Source organism: Mus caroli, chromosome 2 (assembly GCF_900094665.2).
Source record: "Mus caroli chromosome 2, CAROLI_EIJ_v1.1, whole genome shotgun sequence".
Taxonomy (NCBI): domain Eukaryota; kingdom Metazoa; phylum Chordata; class Mammalia; order Rodentia; family Muridae; genus Mus; species Mus caroli.
Genome location: NC_034571.1, coordinates 146,111,837 through 146,118,143, shown reverse-complemented (window position 1 = coordinate 146,118,143; position 6,307 = coordinate 146,111,837). Strand labels below are relative to the sequence as shown.

Below are 6,307 nucleotides of genomic sequence, written 5' to 3'. Positions count from 1 at the left end.
GAGACAGGGTTTCTCTGTGTAGCCCTGGCTGTCCTGGAACTCACTTTGTAGACCAGGCTGGCCTCGAACTCGGAAATCCGCCTGCCTCTGCCTCCCGAGTGCTGGGATTAAAGGCGTGCGCCACCACGCCCAGCTGGATTTTTTCTTTTAAAGATTCATTTATTTTGTTTTCTGTGTATGAGTGTTTTGCCTACATGAACACCAACCACATGCATGTGCCTGACCCTGTGGAGTCCATAAGAGGGCATCTACCTTTCCAGGCTGCTCTGTATAGGACTGTCCATAGCAGAGAGAGCCCATCTGATATTCAAGACACATAGGACTGTTCCACCTTACTGCGTGTTCTGAGATAGGGTCAGCCCTTTGATTCAGGGTTGGGGAGTCAGGGGGCTCTGCTGAGGGAATTGCTCAGTAGTTTGGGAACATGATTGTTAGGATGCTGCCATCAGTGTGGTTACTTGTCATAGCCCCAAAGCAGGGCTCATGCAAATGTCCCAGAACAGGGGATCTATTTAGTTCTGAGCCACCAGGCAGCTGTCATTAAATAGAGCAGAAAGACTGAAGCAAGTGAAATTAACCTAGAGAATATTCTGGAAGGATATGAACCCTAGAAATAACATCTAGTTACCTTTTTTTTTTCTTTTTGGTGATGAGACCCCAGATGACTTTAATGATCTCCTTGGTGATTTTAAGATTTAAACATTTTTTACACAACTGCGTTCTTTTGGTTCAGCCAATCACCACACTAAACAACTTGCAATTGAGCAGAAGGAGGCTGGCAGCGGCTGAGACTGTGTAGCAAGGCCTCCCTTTCCCAAGGCCTGAGTCATAGCCCTGCCCACTCCAAGTTAGCTGGAAACTTTGCCATACCACCACTGATAAGTGCACAAAAGTGCAGTCACAGCAGCCCGGAAATCCCGGTTCTGGAACATTCTGGGCTTAATCCTTCTTTTGTAGGGCAGGAATAGACTAAATTAAATGCAAACAAACCGTGGCTAAACCAGGCTCAGTCCCAGCTCTGACTGGAATTGAGGATCAGGGCCCTGCCCTGATGGGGCTCACACTCAGGTCCTGACAGGTGCTCAGGTGGTCTCAGTGGCAGAGGTCACAGCAGGAAGTAGAGGGGCTTGGTGCTCTAAGTGCCTTCCCCACTGGGATCAGCAACACACAGTGGAAGATCAGATCTGACAGAGGTCTGCACCCTTCAAGGATGTGACTGTCCATCCCCAGAATCTCTGTTGAGGTCTCTAGACCAGGTGCACTGAGAGGAGACTAGCTAGCTAGAGACATTTGACCTGGGCTGGAAGAGGGAAAGAACTAAGAGGTGGGTACACCGGGGAGGGAGGCATTTCATGCAAGGTCTCCCAGGGGTGAAACAGTGAGTCTAGAAGCTGTCTGCACCCTGTGGCAAGCACAGGGTAGATTGCACAGGTCCTTGGCTCTTGCCAGGATGCTGCAGTCCCCACCAGAACCTTCCTTGGGTGAGACAAATGTCTGTTCTGAGGACGTCTCCAAGTCATGCCTTGAGGACTGATCTATTTAGAGGCCCAGTTCTCTTTAGAGGTCTCTCTCTCTCTCTCTCTCTCTCTCTCTCTCTCTTTCTCTCTCATCTCTCTCTGTGTGTCTCTCTCTGTTTCTGCTTTCTCCAAATCTCTTTCCTCTGTCTCCTTCTCTCTCTTGCTTTCTTTCTCATATCCACCTGTCCTGGTCCTCTCTCTCCCCCTACCTCTCTCTCCTCTTATGTCTTTCTCTCCGCTCTTTCTCCCTCTCACTGTGTATCGCTAGGTGCCACTGGAGAAGCTGGATAGAGCTCAGGCCCCACAGAGAGCAATGTTTTGGCACCTGGATAAAGCAGGCAATTCCTCCTGATTCTGTGGCCCTGAGTATGTGTTGTCTCCTCTCTGTGCTACAGCCTGGGCCTGGCAGCGCTCCAGACTGTCAGCTATATCTAACCTTGACCGAGTAGCACTTTTTGTGGATGGGCTTGAAAAGCTCTAAGTGTTAGCTTAGAGCCTAGGCCTAGGGACTTTTTAAAAGATTCATTTATTTTGTTTTCTGTGTATGAGTGTTTTGCCTACATGTCCACCAACCACATGTATGTACCTGACCCTGTGGAGTCTAGAAGAGGGCATTGGACACTTTGGGACTGGAGTTATCCATGGTTGTCAACCACCACATGGGCCCTAGTCCTCTAAATTGCTGAGCCATCTCTACAGCCCCAGGGGACTCTTAGCCTGAGCATCTCTGATGTCATTACTACACTCACAGAGATTGCTGCCCATGTCCATGGCTGGATAAAGGAAAAACAGTGTCTATGAGATCCAGGCTTCTGAGAATACTCCCATAGGTGTGTCTGTGTGTGTTAGGGGCCAAGGGGATGGGGGAATCTCTGAGATGAGGGTGCTTCTGAGCAGACGAGTGTCTCAAATTGAGAAGTGCTCTGCGGTTAGCCTCATCTCCCTCTGCTTGGCTGTGGTGGAGATAGCCTCTCAGGGTGGTTTCTTCCACTCTGCTCCAGGGCAGGACTCGCCAGCAGCCCAGGGCAGGCCCAGGGAGGTGGCTGAGCTGCAGCCTGAGACTTCACCATGGTCTTAGGAGGTCACCCCCAGCATCTCTCTGGAATTTCTGTTTCTTTAGAAATCCAGGTGTGTGTGAGGTGTGTGTGTGAGTGTATGTGTGTGTGTGTGTGTGTGTGAGAGAGAGAGAGACAGAGAGAGACAGAGAGAGACAGAGAGAGACAGAGAGAGACAGAGAGAGAGAGAGAGAGAGAGAGAGAGAGAGAGAGAGACAGAGACAGAGGGGGGGATCTAGCTAAGAGCTGAGCTGGCTAGCCATCAGATGTGTGAGCAGAGCTGCGTTCTGTATGCCTTGGACACAGCAGAGGACACGTTCTTCTAGACCAAGGTCCTCTGTGTGAGATCAAGTGAACTAAAAATAGACAAACTGATGTAAAACCACAGAACTCTATATTCTCAGTGTGTAACTAGAATAAAGAGGCAACTGGAGAGACCATCATGGCATTATCTATGAGGTTTTAATCCCACTGAAAATTGAATGGTCCGTCCACCCAACACACACACACACACACACACACACACACACACACACACACACACAGACAGACACACACAGACACAGACACACACACACACAGACACACACACACAGACACACACACAGACACACAGACACACACATCCCTATCTCTCTCCCTGCTCCACTTTCGTGTATTTGGATTTACAAACAACTTTGCGGGTTGATTATTCACAGAAGGAAGTAGGATGCCCAGCATGCAGAACAGACTGGCCCTGCTGTTTCTGAATGATCACCAGGCAGTGGCTGGTCCTGAGCCTGGTAGTTTAGATATAACTCTCATTGCACAGATGAAAACCTAGTGGTGGTGACTTATTCAAGGTCACACAGTGATGAGGACAGGAAGCCAGGATTTGAACTCAAGTCTGTGTGACTCCAAACCTTGCTCTCTTGTCCTTTTGCCAGTGTCTGCTGGAAATCCGTATTTAGGTGCCAACCTTTCCTGCCCACAACCTCCTCAGATGAGCCTATCTACCAACAGCTGAGACTCTTAATTGTCAACATACATTTTTGACGCATGAAGCCACATTGGAGAACTTGAATAAGTTCAATGTTCTACTCCTAACTGGAAATTGTGTCTCACTTCCCAAAGCAGAGAATGTCACTTCCCATCAACATTAGGACCACAGTGTGCCGATGACAGTGAGAACCAAGTTTGGGTGTTTAGGTGTGATGGCTGCTGTTTTTGTGTGTGCAGCCCCACACAGGTGTCTGGACATGTGTGGATGGGGTTTGGGTAAGCCCTTGTGTGTGTGTGTGTGTGTGTGTGTGTGTGAGAGAGAGAGAGAGAGAGAGAGAGAGAGACAGAGACAGAGAGACAGAGACAGAGAGACAGAGACAGAGGGGGGAGAGACAAAGACACAGAGACAGAGAGAGACAGAGAGAGAGAGAGAGAGACAGAGAGAGAGAGAGGAAAAGAGAGGGAGAGAGGGGAGGGAGGAAATGGCTTTTTAAGCTTCAGCATAAACAGAAGCATGTTATTGACCTATTGACCTCTGGCAACCAACCCCTCCTTCACCCAGTGCTGGGGATTGAACCCAGAAGCCAGGCCTAAGCAAGAGCCCTATGTCTGAGCCCCACTCTGGGCCATTGCTGTCTCCTCTCCAAGGGAGGATTTAATGAATGGTTGGAGATGTTTGGAAACACATATCCAGCTCTTCTCTGAGTTATCATCTCAAGGACGGAGAGACTAGGAAGGCACTGGATGGTGCCAGAGTGCCACCTGACAGTGCCACTGCAGCATAGATTCTAGAAAACCCTCCCCAAGGTATCGAGCATCAGCCATGTACTGAGCACACCCTAAGTGTGTAACACCCGGATTGCAGTCTCTCACCTCGGGGTGGCTGTGTCCAACCGTGGAACCTCTGAGACCCAAGCGAAGCAACTTCTCTCACCTCTGCACCTGTTCTGGGGCCTGGGCCCTCCCAGGGCTTTGTATATCTTGGTGTTTGCTTGGGGGCCAGCAGGGGTGCACAGGGGAACCTCCCTCATGGCCCCTTTACAGGGTTGGGTTCCTGAGCTAACATTTACTCATTCTGTCACCAGGTCATCCAGGAGAAAGGCACCAGGGAGTCCAACCCCTAGACAAAGGCAAGCCAAGTTCATCACTGAGAAGTGGGGGACTGATGGTGGGTGATCTTGACCCTGCTCCTTCCATTGTGCCCTCTCCCACCTCCGCCCCTCTTCACGCAGCTCTGCTGCTCCCAACAGAGATGGTTTTGTTTCTTTGCAGAGTAGATCCGACTTCCGGTCATTCTTCATCTTGTCTCTGTCCTGTCACAAGTGGTGTCTCTGGCTACTTCTTCTTTCTACCTCTGCTGCTCAGCTCTTCCCTCAGGTCTCCTTATTTATTCTTCTCAAGTCTCCCTGACTTCCACCCCACCTGTCAAACTGATTTCCTATCACTGTAACCTCGGTCACCTTGCCTAACCTTAGTGATCTACTGTGAGTGCTTCCCAGTCACATATCAGGTGCACCAATGCCACACAGATACCTGACTGAGATTGCTTTATCCCCGCCGCCTGCCTATGGTACTGGTTGGGGTATTTCAAAGAAAGTTGTCTGTGCCCTTTCCCTCGAAACTCATGCTTTAGATAGATACTGGTGCTTTAGAGACGGAGCTCAATATTTGCTAACAGTCTGGTTTCAGCTCACAAAGGTGCCACCATATAGGTCTCCTTGTTCAGTATCAGGGTTCAGCTGATACTAGTCACCTCTGCCACCCTGCTGAGCTGGGCCTGGGAAATCAAAGCCAGGCACTTTCTCGGGAACTTGACACCACCCTTTGCACTTCAAAGCAACTGGTGACCTGGAGGGTTTAAACTCACAGTACAGATGGGGGTGGGTATCAGCCTGAAGGATGAGTTGCCTTTTCAAAGCTACCCAGATACACAAGGAAGCCCACAGGCATTAAGTGTGGTGCAAATAGACCCTGGATGAGGTTGCCACAATGCCTGACATAGCTGGTACCAAAGTCTCAGACAAGAGAACTTTCTGGAACCAATAAACAGTCCTACGAACTGAGTCGTCTGTGTGATGCTCATGGCTGCTACATGACATCATGGCTGACATTTATCATCATCCTGCAGGCTAGTTTAAGTGCCACAGAGAAGAACGGAAGGTAAAGTGTGGCTTGCAAGGCGTTGACAAAGGTACATACCCATGTAACCAGCCCTCCCCTTCCTGTCAGGACTCAGAACATCACCATCACCCAAGAAAGGTCCTGTCCCTTGTAATCCTTCCCAGCCAGTACCTCTTGAGCCCCCCAGCAGGGATCAGATCTAACTTTTTCCCACCATAGATTAGTCTAGTCTGTTGGATGGTCTCAAGCATGTGAGCACATCCCAGTAACGCTCACTCGTGTTATCTCTGATATTGTTTTGATCCATCTGGGCTGCAGCTGATCCCCCTGACAGGGATGCAGTCTACCACTGCATGAATGTGCCAAGATGTGCTAATTTATTCTTTTTTCAAGTGACCCCTGGAGAGTTTTAAATGTGCGCATACTTTCTATAAATGTTCTATGCACATCATCAATTTGTGAACATGTTCCATTGCTCCTGGGATGAAATTACTGGGTCACAGGGCTCAGTGCTTTATTCGCTTTATAAGAAACTTCCCTCCAGTCCAATCACGCGGGACCTGAGACTGCTCTGGTTGGGGAGAGAGAAATCCGGCCTACATAGGGCCACAAGCCTCTTCCGGTCAGAAAAGC

At 49.5% G+C, this 6,307-nt stretch overlaps 1 protein-coding gene across 1 annotated transcript in view; it reads right to left on the bottom strand.

Annotated features, from left to right (window-relative positions):
- Bpifb1 (BPI fold containing family B member 1) overlaps positions 1–4,502 on the bottom strand; it is a 31,465-nt gene extending 26,963 nt beyond the window's left edge. The window contains exon 1 of the mRNA XM_021156342.1: positions 4,427–4,502. The gene's annotated coding sequence lies outside the window, so the exon portion shown is untranslated. The remainder of the gene's footprint in view (positions 1–4,426) is intronic.
- Positions 4,503–6,307: the final 1,805 nt, after the last annotated feature.